General features: G+C 42.4%; 1 protein-coding gene across 2 annotated transcripts in view; it reads right to left on the bottom strand.

Moving 5' to 3' along the window:
• Nucleotides 1-16983, bottom strand: part of LOC308663688 (PH and SEC7 domain-containing protein 3-like) — a 162027-nt gene that overhangs the window by 133931 nt on the left and 11113 nt on the right. The window contains exon 2 of one of the 2 annotated variants that reach the window (XM_081320315.1): nucleotides 14883-15018. The exons of the other annotated variant lie outside the window; for it this stretch is intronic. The gene's annotated coding sequence lies outside the window, so the exon portion shown is untranslated. The remainder of the gene's footprint in view (nucleotides 1-14882; nucleotides 15019-16983) is intronic. 2 annotated transcript variants of the gene reach the window in all.

Here is a 16983-nt window from a genome sequence, read left to right as displayed (position 1 = left end):
AAACCCCTGGTCTCGCATCCACATTGATTATGCCGGACCTTTCCAAGGGCAGGTCTTCCTCATAGTTGTGGACAGTTATTCCAAGTGGCTGGAGGTTCTCCCGGTTTACAGCGCAACGTCCGCCGCAACCATCCAAGCCCTCAGGGGAATCTTCGCAACACACGGTCTCCCCGACGTTATAATATCTGACAATGGCCCTCAATTTACTTCTCATGACTTTCAGATCTTCACGAGGAGCAATTGTATTAGGCACGCAACATCGGCTCCCTTCCACCCATCGTCCAATGGCCTTGCAGAGGTTATGGTGAGGACCACCAAAGACGCCCTCAAAAGAATCATCACAGGGAACTGGCACCGTCGCTTGGCACAATTCCTTTTAGCCCACCACGCCACGCCCTGCTCCTCCACCGGCAAAAGTCCGGCCGAACTCCGATGGGGTCGCCGCCTGGTGACAAGGCTCGACAGACTCCACCCCGACAGACCTGCAGCCGAATTGTCACCCAACACCCAGCCAAAAACGTTCTCCAGGGGTCAAAATGTTTGGTCTCGAGATTATGGGGGAAGGGATAAGTGGGTTCAGGGGGTTATCCTGGACCAAACAGGACCGTTGTCATACACAGTGGACACTGGGACGGGACTTACGCAACGCAGACATGCAGATCAGCTCCGACCCAGGTCACCCCCCAACCCCCTTCCACAACCGATTCTGGGCGAGCCTGCGCCATTCGACACCCCCGGACCCAACGAACCTTCCCCTCCCCAGGACCCACAACCGCCTGCCGAATTCCCTTCAGAAACAACTCCACCGGCTACGCAACCCGAAGAAAGCACCCCCTGCCTCCGACGGTCCAGCCGAGCCAGAAGACCCCCCGCATACCTCGCGGACTTTGAATGGAAGGGAAACCCGCCGACAGCAAAAAACTCTGTTAACAATACTTATTTAAAATGTCCAACTGTTGTTACAAATAACGTACCAGTTCTGGGGGGGGGGAAAGGGGGTGAATCATATCTGGAAACTGAGGGATTCCAAATTACAAGTAAAACACCAGCCCGGCAGACCTTTGACAGTTGACAGCTGTCAAATGGCTGCCAGAAGCATCTGCGCATGCGCGCCGCCCCGCCGGCCGCCATTCCCGATGACAGCTGTCAAAAGGGCTGCCAGGACCAAACACGCACGCGCCGGATTTGACAGTTCCCGGAACTGTCAAATCCGCAGTCCACAATCTGGTCCTCCGAACTGAGCTAAGCGCTCAGCTGAGAGGAATTCCCCGACAGCCGCCGAGCTGTCAGAATGCCGCTCGTCGATTGGCTGTTCTCCGAGCAGCGGGAAAAATACTGTTACCTGATTGGTTATGATGTTTGACAGTTCTCTATATAAGCCTGGATTGTTTGACAATCAGCTGCCAGGAGCTGAACCGAATAAATTTTTGAACCCCTGCCTATGGTCTCGCTCTTGTCTTTGTAAAGACAATTCAAGAACACCCATGGGCCTTTCCACTGTGCCTGGAAGCCCTAGTTCAAGATTCAGGGTTCAATAGTTTCACCCAGACCCACAATAACTACAGCAATATACTTGGAAGTGAGACAGAGCAAACCCTCAAACTGGATCCACCAGGGTCACCCGTTGAGACCTTTTGGCCCCAAAGCAGTTGGTCACCACCAAGATTGTTCTATTGTCTTGGCACTCCTTTGAATGGTGGTGCCTATGTCAGAAATTTGTGACAAAGGCAAGAGGGACCTGAACTACTGAGCTCTCTATAACTAGGGCCAGAGTCTTGCTAGAAGCAGTAACACTGTGCAGGTCCCATTTGGTTGTTTTGTGCAACGAGAAATGTAAAGGGGACTCCGAGGAGCTACCTCAAACATATATTTGAGGGTGAAAGTCAGATAGTTTAGCTTATCTTCTACCAGCAGGAGATCGGGGGAGTCCACTTGGCAGGTTGAATGTACTGCCTTAGTCTCACAGCCAACAAGCTGCTGTCCCCTTCCAGCTTCATGGCACTCTGTGAATTGACTTAATGACAGGAGTGCTATTAATAGACATTTGTAGGGTGGTTTCAAGGCCCAGCTGCCTACTATTATAAAACATGACAAAATTGATGAGTTCACCTCCTCAAACACTGACTTTGGCTATAGTAGTTCACACAGATTTAATAAACTATTACACTGGCCTTCCCTGGAAATATATATATATATACTTTTCCTGTCAGCTCAGGGACCAAGACTTGTAGCTGCACTTAACATCAAGTATCTTTCTGGTCACCAGGAGATGGATCAGATAGTCTTGCCCTACTTAGGAGGGAAAATGTCTGAAACCTGTAAAAAGGCTTTGCTACTTTAGCAATTCAAAAAGAAGAGCTTCATGTGCACTCTTCCTTTGTTCCAAAGCAACTTTTAATGAGTTTTCACAGCTCTAGCAAAGAGGACTATACATATACATATACATATACATATACATATACATATACATATACATATACATACACATACATATTCCTGCTCCTGCTGCAATTGGTTCCACGTGCTGCACAGTGTCAGCATTGGTTACTCTTTATTGTTTTCTAATCCAAAGAAAGAAAGGAATTATGTAACGGCAGTCAGGACATCTGTCCATCAATACAATAACTCTCTGAAAACTGAAGGTAATAGGGCCAAATTCAGTGTAGAGGGAGGAGCCAGCAAACGAAAGGCCAGGTTTAAAAAATGGGCTATAGCGCACTGAAGGCTGTGGAGAAAATTATCCCCACCGTGCATCCCTATGGGAGCGCCCATCAATAGCAAAGTAAGAGTAGCCATCAATCTTCTTCCCACAACACACATATACATACAACTGCTAGTACAAAGTTGGAAATAATTCCAGCATCTATGCTCTGCAAGCTTTCCTGTCTTGTTTTAGTGGAAAACAATTACCTCAGTGTATTTATTTAACTGTGTATGCACACAGTATTTTTCCATTGCAGGTGAACCCGACTGGAAAAGGAGAAGTAGCTAATAATCGTACAAACTTTCATTCCGACTCAGTTTGGGGTTTTCTTCCCTGCTTCACTGAACTCTTAATCTCGCTCTCTCTACCAAATACCACCAGTCCCATGGCATTCTAGCTGCCCAATTCACACAGAGACTCTGGGTGGCATACAGCATTACCTAAACAAGCACATCCACCATATGATTCTGGAGGGAAGCTGTGATATAAATCTAACAAAATAAATAAAATAATAAACAATCCTAAAGCCAAATATCTCCAAATACCCAATTATCTACGTCTACATTTGAAAAAGAATATCAGAGGTTCGAATAATGCGAACTTTCTGACTATATGACAAATCCTGGCCAGGATCAAGTATCTGTACTAATTGTTTTCATCGGATTATCTGAACTGTTCCACAAAAGAGGTGAGAGGACAATGGATGTTAGGTGCTTTTCATCAGAGGTTATATGTTGCCAACTATCAGGGAAGCTGCAATGGGAGATTTCCCACATCAGTAGGAAATTAAGCCCCAGAGTTCTCTGAGGCTTTTTAAAATCTCTGATTCTAAAATAAATTCCGAAAATTAACAAAATTCACTGAAAATTCATGCTGTTACAGTCACGACTGACAGTTGGGTGTATCGTTTGGGTTTTTTACCTTAGTCTTTTATCTATCCATCTATCTATCCATCTATCTATCTATCTATCTATCTATCTATCTATCTATCTATCTATCTATCTATCTATCTATCTATCTATCTATCTATCTTGGACCATGAGAAAGGCTGAGCACCAAAGAGTTGAGGCCTTTGAACTATGGTGCTGGAGAAGACTCCTGTGAGTCCCTTGGACTGCAAGGCGTTCAAACCAGTCAGTCCTAGAGGAGATAGGGTTGATCTTTAGAAGGCCAGATCCTGAAGTTGAAACTCAAATACTTTGGCCACCTAATGAGAAGGAAGGACTCACTGGAGAAGAGCCTAATGCTGGGAAAGATTGAGGGCAATAGAAGAAGGGGACGACAGAGAATGAGGTGGCTGGATGGAGTCACTGAAGCAGTAGGCGTGAGCCTAAATGGACTCCAGAAGATGGTAGAGGCCTGGAGGAATGTTGTCCATGGGGTCACGATGGGTCGGACATGACTTCGCAACTAACAACTATCTATCTATCTATCTATCTATCTATCTATCTATCTATCTATCTATCTATCTATCTGTCTATCTCCATCCATCCATCCATCCATCCCACCTTTATTATTATTTACATGGTGCCAAAGACAGCATCCTGAAAAAAATTATAAAGACAGGATATAAATAAATATATTTATACTGAACATATAAATATGTTTTATATTTTATATGATATTATATTTCTATTTTCCTTACAACAACTACCCTGTGAGGTAGGTTGGGCTAAAGGAAAGAGAGAAGGGCCCAAGGTCCCCCAGCTGGCTTTCATAAGATGGGACTTGAACTCAGTCTCTTGCTTTCTAACCTGGTGCCTTGACCACTGGACAAACTACCGGTAGCAGTGCTTTTTTGTAAAAGAAAAAGGTGCCGGAACTGACACATGTCATACAACCCAACTTGCCTACCCTACAAGGTTCCATCCAAAAAAGATGCTGGAACTCCGTTCTGAGTGTTCTATGACAAAAAAAGCCCTGACCGGTAGCAAATATTTTCTGTTTGGTTTAAGTATGGTCTCCATAAATCCTAATGCCATAGATATCACCCTTTCGCTATATTTTTAATCTCTAAACACACACACCAATGTGATCATTTTATTCCTCAGTCTGATTTGCTGAGCTGTAAGATATACCTAGTATACAGCTTGCTTACAGCCACCAGAGTTCTGCAATCAAAATCCAGAGCTCCACCCTTCCTTTTCAAGATCTGCCTAATGATCTTCACGGCAAACAGAGTAGATGCCTTCCAGAAATAGCAGGTTTTCAATTCTCTAACTCCACCCCAATACTTTTGTTGGATGCTGAGGGTGCATATTTGGAAGCAAGATCACATAAGAACTGAGCTATGTTTAGGGAAGTTCTTCTTTTCAAAAATAGCCCTCCTTTCACCGAAAACAGCAGCCGAGTACAGAAAGCTCGCATGCTGATTTCAAAACAGGCAAGGAGGCCCCATCCAACTTGTCCCACTCCACCAATCCAGCGGGAGAATAGTGCTTTTCTAATGTCACAGCAAATACACTGAAGCCATGCAGTCTGCTTTTAGACTTACTGAATGCTGCCAAGGTCAATAGCTGATCGGCTGGCTGAAGAGAAACACCCAGACACAGCGGAGCCCATAGGAACTCCTGGACATAACTTATTGCCCCTTTTAATTTCAAAGCCATGTGAGTCACAATGTGGTCCCGAGCCCCCACGCCCTGAACTCAGCCCGTAGCAGCTGTACTAGGCAGAGCAAGGTTGGCCCCCTTCTGCTCATTCATTAGAAGGATTGGATCACATTACTGTCAGGCTTCATTCCCTTGTGGATCAGCTGACCTCTCCTGCACGGCTAGAGCCTGGCTCTTGTTTGCACCAGAACCTCTACGGCTTTGTGATGGATTCCCGAGAGAAAAGTGGGAAGCTGGCCACCTTGCCCACAACCTAAAATTATTTAGTTCATCGGCCTCTGGCAAAAACAAAAGAAAACAAACAAACAACAACAACAACAACCCAGGATTGTGATATAGACTTCTGTGACGGAAAAAGACAGTTGAATTCTTGTCCGCAAAGCTTGTCTTGCTCACTTACTAGATTTCAAAGGACCAGCTGGTTTTCCCATGCTGTTCCTCCCCACGTCAGCACTAACAGTCAGCGCTGACAAGTTCCCACCCTCATTAGCTTGCAGGGTCCAGATTTTGCAGAAAAGAAAGAGAATAATTTGGACTTCACCTCTGCAGTTTGTAAAGCCTGACTGAGGAAAACCTCTATCTGAAACCATGAGCAGCAATTTCTATACTGAGGACAATTCTGAGCAACACATATTACTGTTCAGGATACTTAAGTGCAGCAGATTTATTTATTTATTTAGCGTATGGCTGGTCACACACAGAATTAAAAGCACTTCATATTTACAAGTTAACAGTTAAGACGTTTTTTTAAAAAAAGAAGCAATTATAAAACCTAAGAGGAAAACAGAAATAACATTTCAGAGTTTAATGTCGAGTTTGGAGATCCAGTCAGTAGCTGCCGTTGTTACGCAGAGGAAGTCCTTAAAATCTCCTGGGTATCTTCTATTAGTGCATTCCCTCACTATATGTTGGATAGTCTGTCGGGGAGCCCCGCAATCACATTGTGCTGAAGGTGTGGCAAAGTTACTCGCGTCCGTGGCAAACCTTAAGCCACACATGCCTCCTGGGTGGTGCTAAATGAGTAACAGACGGACTGGTAGCCAGACATCCGCGAGGATCTCCTGGCTTCACACACAACTCCACAGTCCTTTTAAGGACTAAAAAATAGCAGAAATAACAGAAATAACAAATACCAGTGCAGCAGATGCAACCTTGAACTTGCATCATGAATGTTACTGTAAGACAGACTCCAGGACTCAGAGACTCCTCTGTTTTAAAAAAACCAACTATCTAAGAGAGTAAATCTGATTTTCAAAGCTGATTTACTTTTTAATAGGTATATTTTACCTGAACGATGGATGGAATGAAATAACTCAGAAAAAAGCAAATATTTTCTCACCACTGTTGACAAATAAGAGAGCAGCTAACCATGACCGTTCTCCCATTTCAGTCATTATTTAGTCATGGATGCTCATTCAGTGGCCTTAGACACATAACTAAACTAGAGCAATTCAAATCTTAAATGGACAAAATGCTTTGGATTTGTTAGGGACAACTTCACTACACAAAAGGTGGATAGAAATGCCAAATTCAGTCTAACAATATGGCTGACTGTGCAACTAATCATCATAATAATAACCCCCAGGGAACTGTGACCTTGATGCGGTTGTGGGCTTGTTGGCTTTGAGGAAGATAGCAGCCATTCCAGAGGTTCAACCATAATGAACAGGTCTCATCAGAGGAGCCAGTCAAAGAATGCCTCATCCGTATACAATATGATGAGACATAATTGAGAGAAACCCATGCTGAATCCATTACTGTCGGGGTCAGTTAGGACTGCACTAGGTGCTGGAGTTCCTGGTCATCTGGGGACAGTACTGAAATATTAAATATTAAAAACAACCAATGTACAGCATGGCTGCAGTTATAAATCTGGGTTTGCAAAATTAACAAACAAAACAATACACAAGCAGTGCACCAGCAAAATGGAAGATCATGTTGTAAATAAGATCAGCATGCTAAGATCTGATGCAAGCAAACTAGAACAGATTAAAAAGAAGAAGCTGAAGAACAAGAAGATCTAAGAATATCCAAACAAGTAACATCACCTAGAAAGAATGAAAATTAAGGAAGCACTGGCAATAATAAAGCAGAAATAACAGCCGTAGTCAAAAAAAATAAGCAGATACGAAGCTTGAATTGCACGGCACAGGCAGAATCTCCAATTTCACTTGAATCAGAAATGTTTCTGTCAATTTATCAACAGAGAGACTGTGGTGAATCAGTCAACAAAAAAAATGCAATTCTAGATGCAGACATGGGACAAACCAAAGAAACACAACGAGAACGCAGCTTAAATAAAGGAGGTGGGGAAGAATTTAAAAAAAGGAAGGTGAAATGAAAGAATTTGTAATATCAGCAGTGATCATAGAGAAAAGGGCGAGGAAAATCAAGCATTGGTCAGCACCAGGTGAAGAACTGCATGGTTTTTGGGTGAAACATCTGACTGGCCTACCCACCAGATTTAACTGTGGTTGAAAAGGAAATGTGGACAACTGATGTGGTAATACATAAAGGACAAAGAATTAAATAAGATCACAAAGTATCACAATCTGAAATTCGAAAATTGAAATATTATGGCAGAAACCAGCCAAGGGGGCCCCAGCACACTGGGTCCCCTACTGAAGTCTTGAACTGCACTTAAAAAAATTGGCATATTGATGAAATTTCCAGATGTCAATTAGAAAAGGCCCCACTGCTTGAATCTATAAATTATACTAAGCTGATATGTTATAATACCCTAGGTCAGGGGTGTCAAGCTCGCGACGTCACGTGACGTGTCACAACATATCGTGACTTTTTTCCCATTGCCAGCAATGGGGTGGGTGCAGTTTCGTCATGATGCATCCGGCCCGCAGGCCGGCAGTTTGACACTCCTGCCCTAAGTTCTTGGAATGAACGAGATGTGTATGAAGACCAAAACCAGCTAAAGCAGAGGTCCCCAAAACCTTTGGGCACCAGGGACCGGTTCCGTGAAGAGAGGTTTTTCCGCAGACCGGAGGGGGCGTGGTTTTGTGTGCTACCTGCGTCTCGCAGATGGGGCTTTGCTTGTTTGTGTGGACCGGTGGCTGGCATGCCGCGGCCTGGTACTAGTCCACGGACCAGGGGTTGGGGACCCCTGAGCTAAAGAACCAGCAGCTGTGATTTCACATAATGATAATATACTTGGGTGTTCTTGAAACAATGTACACAACAAATAATTAATATAAAGTAAAATATAACAGATGACAGAAAAAACATTAAAAACCAACTGTATTGTCCTAATGTAGCAATGGCTTGTGGGCCCAAATTAGAAATACTGACTTACTATATACTCCCCACAAATTTTTAAAGAAAGGGTAGGGGCAAACTGCAAAATTATCCATAGAAAGAAACATCTGGTCCAGTAAGCTACACTTGCCAGCTAAGAATGATGATTTTGCTTTGTTTGCATTGGCAGAAAATTACTGATGTAAGCAGCCTGTAACTAAAAGGGAACCAGTAACTAGCACCAGAAGGAAATAAACTCCAAAGACCTGCCACTCTTCCGAGAACATTGTGACCAGTTTCTAGGACTCATGAAGTAATTTATCACTGATCTACCAAATCAGAAGCCACGTGACATGGTTCCAATAGATGAAACTCTTCAAAGAACTCTGAGGCATTGTTTACCTTAAAGAATCTTTATTCAAGTAGCATGGCATCGGCATGGTTGAAGCCAAAATCTGAATTCTCCTGCCCTAAACACATAGTATCAAAGCACAATTCCCTCCTCTAATTAACAGACACAAATCTCATTCTCCAATTAGTTTGAAATGCAGACCTTCCCTCCAGTTCTCCAACCGCCATTTATCATCTCTTATTTCAAACCTTGAAAAAAACACTCTACTACCATGTTGCTATGTCTAACTAATTCCCATACACATTCTTCCTCCTCGCCCCCCCCCCAAGCATAATCTAATTCTAACTCTAAAAGTAACACACAAGTTAAGGGGGAAATGGCTGCATTTTCATATATTGTCAAAGCAAGAACATCCAATGTTAGCAGCGTTGACACCATGCTTACCTCAGAGCAGTTGTAAAAATTAGGGCTTCTCCCATCTTTTGGATGTGGAGCAAGGCTTTTACTACTGTCCAAGAAATGCATAAGGCTCCTCAGAGCTCCTCCATGATCAACTTTTCATATGATAGAAGAGAAAAATACATGAAGAGTAATCATATTAACTATGTGTAATTTAAATTAATTCTAGCTGCGGTCCTAACCTCATCCACAGATAGTCCTCGGCTTACAACAGCTTGCTTAGTGAACATTTGAAGTTACAACAGCATTGAAAAAAGTGATAGAGGACCATTTTTCACACCTCTGGCCTATGGTCACGTGATTTACATTGGGATGGTTGACAACTGACTCAGATTTATGATGGTTGCAATGTACCAGGAGTCACGTGATCATCTTTTGTGACCTTCTGACAAGCAAAGTCAGTGGGGGAACCAGCTTCACTTAACAACCGTATTAATAATTTAACAACTGCAGTGATTCACTTAACAAATTATTAAGCAAACAAATTAACCCGGACAACACGATGTTTATCAAGCCTAATCAAATGTAATAATAGAAAATTAATCAAAAAAAATTTATTGGGGAAAAAAAGATATGTGGACTGCAACTCCCAGAATTCCCCAGCCAGCAGAGTAGAGCTGGCTTGGAATTCTGGAAGTTGAAGTCCACACACCTTAAAGGCCCTGTTCACCGCCCTGAGTCCTTCGGGAGAAGGGCGGTATACAAATTAAATTAATAAATAAAATAAATAAATAAAGTGGCCACAGTTGAGAAACATTGAAGTAGGTAGCACAATGGTGACTTCACAACTTTGAATATCTATTGATGAGGACTGAAAGTTGGGAGCCCCACCAGAGTTTGGTGTAAGGTGGGCGGCTATATAAATGTTACAAATAAATAAAATTTATTTCTGTTTTCTTGCAAACAAAAAACAAAAGTGCCAAGAAAAGTCATAAAATGGGACAAAACTCACTTAACGAATCTCTCACTTTAGCAAACATAAATTTTGGGGTCAACTGTGGTCGTAAGTTGAGGACTACCTGTACTTTGAGGGACTGTAGACTCAAGCCCATTGGTCAAGTTAACAAGCAGTTTTCAGCTCAACAAAAGGTGAACGCTGCTCCTCTATAGACAATGGAATTAGATTCCAGGCAGTCTTAAGCTAAATCTCTTGGCGTTATAGACCACAGATTCAACAGACATCTCTCTGGCTTCCAGCAATTCAGCATTCTTTCTCTTTACCTCTGGAGCTGCTTTCTTGGCTAAACGTATCTTGAAATCCTCTCAAAGGAGCACCAGAGTGAGCCACTTATGGCCCACCATATATATTGTTGGATTACATCATCTACCCTCCTGGACTCTTTCTGACTGGGGACAGGCAGAATGGGATGAGCAAGAAAAAAGTCAAAGCTAAATGTATTCTTGATGAAATAGGTCCACGTGCACCTTATCGCTTTATACCCCAATCATTTTATCCTGTCCTAGAAGAACAGGAGGCAAAAACTGCCTCCTATTCATCCTTGAATATAAATGGATTAGGCTTCACTAAGATGAATATGACAAAGGAATGCAATATGTGTCTCTCTGCAGGGCATATAAGGGCAGGATGCTATAAGCCCAAAACAACTGCAACAAACAAACCACTTTATTTATACACAGACCTGCCCAGCTACCAATGAATATTTTGCCAGTGAGTGTTTATCCTAGTCCAGCTTTAGCATTTAAATGTGTGGTATCACCCCTCCTAACATGGACAGTAAGCCACTGAACGTGAATTTAGTCATCTGGAGTCATCACTTGGAGAACAGCATATGTATTACAACTTTAGCTGAAAAAGAGACCTATTTGTGACATTCAGTCCTTATGCTACTCACTCCTTGTTCCTTCTCCTTTTTGCAGTTGTGCAATCACAACGGTTCAGTGGCATTAGAAGTCAGGGTCCAAACTGAAGTTTCAACATAGCAGAGAATTTAATCTCTTGACAGATTAAAACATGTGGGAGGCAACGTTGGGTGTGCAGCCTTGGGACTTCCTATCCACTCTGCTATAGAGAAATGCCAGTGGCATTGTGGCTAGGAATTCAGGAAGTCATCATCTGGAAAGCATCACTGGGGAGGAAGACATGGGGGTGGGGGTGGGGAGTGATCTAGTTTTAGGAAAGTTATCTCCATCTAATTTCCTTCCTTCCCTCTCCTCCCCACTCCATTCCAACCAGAATCTTTGTTTCTAAGCTACACAACCATTCTCCATGATTTTCTATGCGTCCGCCGCTCACAAGATCACTGTCTACTCTGTTCCACTTCTTTTTACCACCCATTCAGCTTTCTCCAGCCCTTTCTTCCCATCCCCCCAAGGACCAGGCTCTTTCTGCCCCTTAAGCGCTGAAACATTTCTCCCCCTTTTGCTCCACATTCAGCAGTTTTCTACTTCTTTTGCTTCTTATATGGAATGGAATGGAATGGAATGGAAAGAGGAAGGAAGGAAGGAAGGAAGGAAGGAAGGAAGGAAGGAAGGAAGGAAGGAAGGAAGGAAGGAAACGAACCTAAATTTATTTAGAACCCCCACTCAATCAGCATATGGCAGCCATTTCCAACTCAACACCCATAAGACCTGTTAGATTACAACTTCCATCATCCCTATTCATAAAATAAGGTAAAATCCAATCTGGGCAGGAAGATCTAAGCCAGGAGTCCTTGACTAACTGCACCAACCCCTCAGGATCTTGTTTCACTCCACCGTGTGCTTCACTATTTTCTTCCAATATTTGCACTTACGCCTCCAGGTTTCTGAGTATTTCTCTCCATCCCTGGCCACTTCTCAATCTTCGGCCATCCTGGGTGAAGTTTTCAATCTCAGCCAATGCGACTACTGGCTTGGTCCACCCAGAATGCAGGCTTCGGATTGCTTCGCTCGTCCTATCCCACTTGCTCAGGCACAGGCCAAATTAAAAATAAAAAAACACCAACTCATGAATTTAGCTCCTTCTTTGTCAGATCAAAAGCAGAACTGGGGGTGTGGTTGGGCAGACCTAAAAGGTCCTGTAGTTCCTACTTGGTTCTGTGTATTCGCTGTGATTTTTACTCAATCCTGAGAACTGACACCGTGGAGCAAAGAATGCTGCTCCCCCTGCTTGCTGCCTGTTTTCTGTAGCTGAAATAAGCCTAAGGATCCCCATTATTTCCAAGGCCCTTCCCTTTGCCTTTTGGTGCATCTGAATGGGATTGCTAAGAATCAGCATCATCACTTGAAGACTTTTTGTTCTCTGAACAGGATATCCACAAGTGATTCTACTCTGAATTCTACAGTGAACGCACAGATCACAGGGGACCTCTGTTGGCTGCTTAGTGCATTCCCAAATTAATGCATTTCCACGTCGCTGTCAAAATAGCATTTCTTGGACTCAAAGCAGGCTAGACCAAGGAATTATTCATCTGTAGTTACAGAATCCAACTTTTTTTTTCTTCTATTTTCCAATCTGTAATTGGGATCAGCTGTAGGGGAAGCTTGTCTGAAAAATTTCTGAATTTAGAACTGTAATGCAGTTGTATGATGCTTGTCCAGAGAGTGGGTAGGGTGGGGGGGAAACAATGGGAAGAAACTTCTATTCTAGCCAAATTTAATTCAGCCTCAGCTATCTGATTCAAAGGAAAGTCTTTTAAATATTCCTCAGTTTTTGTTTTTATTTCATTCTGTGCCAATCTTGTAAACACATTCCGATCTGCAGGTGATATTTTAAGGATTGCTTGCCTGAGGCAACGATAACATGTAAACAAAATGTTTTGCTGTTCACGAGAAAACATAAAGCATCTCTTTGGAGGTATACTGTAGTGGGACAAGACCTATCATAGCTCCTGGTCCCCTTGAAATCTAGACCTCAACATAATATAATAAACCTTTATTGTCAAAGTACAACATGTGTACATTGAGATTAGCTGAGCCTCCCCCTGTGCTCTCTCCCCCCAACACACAGTGATAACAAACCCTCCATCCCACCACACTATGTGAACCGACTACACCACACACCGGCCTCCCAAGTCAATTCTGCATAAGATTATGTCCCATTTAAAAGCCTAACAGCCCACGGATAAAAGCTATTTTTCAGCCTGTTGGTACGGCTGGCTATATTCCTATATCTCCTCCCGGATGGTAGGAGAGTAAAGAGATACCGTCCAGGGTGTGAGTCATCCCTGAGAATCTTCCTCACTCTTCCAAGGCAATGAGCCCTGGCAATGTCATCCAGTGGTGTCAGGGAACAGCCCACAATGTCTTGTGCTGTGCTCACTACCCTCTGTAATACTTTGCTGTCCGCGGCTGTCAGACCAGCATACCAAACCACAATACCATACAAGAGGACGCTCTCTATGGTAGACCGGTAAAAGAGGGTCATTAGACTGAATGAAATAATTTCACATTAGGAATCTTTCAAATCCCTCTTCCACCCCTAATCTGCCTTATTGTAATGGTAGGCTTTTAACAAAAAAATGATTGTTATTACTATAGATTTTTATTACTAAGGCCAGAGACCACAGAATCCTAAGCCCTTCCAAAACAAAACAAAAAGCTGTAACAGCAGATTTGTTTATGTGTACAAAATCTCAGCAAAAGCACATTACCAAATAGCGACCACAGCCAAGCTGAAAAGCACGTTCACCTTAAATGGGAAAAGCAGGAGATATATTTAGCTTTATGCTCCAGTTTATAACCAAATCTGTTTGCCATTTTCCTTAGAGATTAGTTCAGCCATGGCTTTCCATCTGTCATGAAATGCACTACAGAAATGGCCCATTGCTGGCGCTTAACATGCTTCAGTTAAACAGTTTAGATTCTTGCTCATATTTTATTTAGGACATGACTTGTTCTTAAAAGTCTCGCATTTTGAAGCAGTATATTGCAGAGAGCCTGAAAGTGTACATGCTTCACCCTAGCAAAATTTAGTCTCCTTTGAGCTAAAGTTGGCTGATGACTTCACACATCAGTATTTTCTTGCAAGAATATCAAAGTAGATTGCCAGTACAGTACGTTATTCCAAAAGATTTTTTTCCCCTTTAATTACCAGCCTAGTTTACAATCCTGAGATTTCTTAAGGCCTCTCATCCAGCCGTAATGACAACAAATACTGCTTAGTTTTTGACAATCAACTAGGTAAGTACCAACTAACAACTAACAGCAATGATAAATGTTGAAAGAATTTTTTTTAAAAAATGAAGCGAAGCCAGATTATAAAAGCCAACATTTTCTAAAAGTTCTAGACTTTATAATTCAAAGCAGATCTTGGGATTTCCTAAAATAAGCTTAAGGTTTATTCATATAACATTTGCAGGAAGCTTGCCTCTTACCATAGCAATATCTCCTCTTCAAACATCTAACTTAAAGTCAATGCGAAAAGAAAATCCCAAGTCTGTGCCTTGTTTCACATACAGTACCAATAATTTACTGGGAGACACCCACAGCTGACACATCAGTTATGAATACTTGCCAAGATGTTTATACTGAAAATTATTTGCATTTTGCGATGTAAAATACGTACCGGAAATGGAAGACTGGTTTCTTTTTAGAGAACTTTAATGTTCTTTAATCTTCGGCTTTGAAACGGAGATGAGCACCGGCCCCTAGAGTTGGAAACGACTAGCACACATGTGTGGGGGAACCTTTACCTTTTTTACCTTTTAATGTGAAAGATAGCATTAGAAGAGATGGAAAAGGACAAAGTAAAATTTAAAAAAGCAAAAACGTAAAAACATAGTGTTAGGAAAGATGGCAAAGGCCAAAGCAAGGGATGAGGTTGTACACGTTCATATTCTATTTCCCCATCAGGATGTAGGTGTTCAAACAAAAGGCTTCATGGAAAAAAATATGGTTTTGCTGAAGCAGAAGCAGAATGCCATGTAATCGTTGCGGTGAATGGAAAAGAGTGTAAAAGTATCAGGCTAGAAACCAGGAAACTAAGTTCTAGTTGAACCTTGGTCATAAACCTGGCTGGGTGACTTTGCCCAGTCATTCCCAGCCCAGTTCAGCTCACTTGTTTTTGTGGGGGAAAATAGGAGGAGGAGGGACTATTAGATATGTTTGCCCTCTTGAGCTATTTATAAAATTAAGAAAAGCAAGATTTTTTTAAAAAAAAATCTTTAAAAATGGAAGGGCTACATATCAAAACTCAGAAAATACCTTTTCTTGGTTTAGTATACAGATGTATTATACAAGGGTTCAGATGCTGTGATTCTTCAAAATAATTCTTCACTCTTAACATTTTCAAAAAGTAGGGAATAGAAAGGATGCTCATAAAATGTGTGTGTGTGTGTGTGTGTGTGTAAGAGAGAAAGAGAGGGAGGAGGGAGGGAGGGAGAGGGAGAGAGAGGGAAGGAGGGAGACACACAGAGAAGACTTGAATGGGTCCCATCCAACAATATGTTGTTCAATGGTGCGAGGTACCACATTTAGGCAGGAAAAACCAAATGCACAGAGTACAAAATCGGTGATATCTGGCTCACCAATAGTTCTTGGCAGAAGGATCTGGGAGTATAGATTGATCACAGGATTAACATGAGCTAGCAATGTGCCACAACTGCTAAGAAAGCTAATGAAGTTCAAGCTTCATCAACAGGGATATACAATTAGTCCTCGACTCACAACCACAACTGAGCCCAAAATTTCTGTTGCTAAGTGAGATAGTTAAGTGAATTTTGCCCCATTTTATGACCTTTCTTGCCACAGTGGTCAAGTGAATCACTGCAGTTGTTAAGTTAGGAATATGGTTGTTAAGTGATTCTGTTTTCCCCATTGACTTTGCTTGCTAGGTCACAAAAGGTGGTCACCTGACCCCAGGACACTTGAATGGTCATAAATATAAAGCAGTTGCGGAGCATCTTAATTTTGATCACGTGTCCATGGGGAAGTTGCAATGGTCGTAAGTGTGAAAAATAGTCACTTTTTCCAGTGCTGTTGTAACTTCAAGTGATCACTAAAACGAACTGTTGTAAACTGAGGATCACCTATCATGTCATGGGAAGTGATAGTACTGCTCTACGCTGCACTGGTCGAACGTCACTTGGCATACGGTTTTTATTGATAAATTTTAATGGTATGTGGGAATGATTATGGGAAACAAGGAAGAACCGCAGCTTGGGAAATAGTCAGATAAAGAGGCAACTTAGCCATGGAAGGAATATGGACATGGCAAATGTCTGAGAAGGGACCCTCCCTAGTTGCTTGGGCAGTGAAGGCAATGGGAGAGAGAGATACTTTCACACTTGTAAAAGACTGTTAATGTAACCTTACAATAAAGTAGTGTTAGCAGGAGTGGCAAATAGCTGTAGCTCAGGTGTAAGATGAGGGGTGAAGGTTCATTCTCCGAGCTTGCATGTTGGTTTCCAAATGTTTCTTTAGCAGGCTAGGCAACATCTTCAGCGGAGCTTGGGGGAAAGAAACAATGTAATCCACAAAATCAGCTCTAACCATTGTGATCAATTATGCGTGGGACAAACATCACGTCAATTAAAAACCAGGATCCACGAACACCGGCTGGCAGTCAAACGCCATGAGCCCAAATCCTTAATCTCTACCCACACCGACACCAAACAACACCCGTTCCATTGAAGCGACCCAAAAACCATTGGCCACGCTACCATCCG

The sequence above is a fragment of the Vipera berus genome (genome assembly GCF_964194415.1).
Source record: "Vipera berus genome assembly, chromosome: 2".
NCBI classification, from domain to species: Eukaryota; Metazoa; Chordata; class Lepidosauria; order Squamata; family Viperidae; genus Vipera; species Vipera berus.
This window is presented reverse-complemented; position numbering and strand designations above follow the sequence as displayed.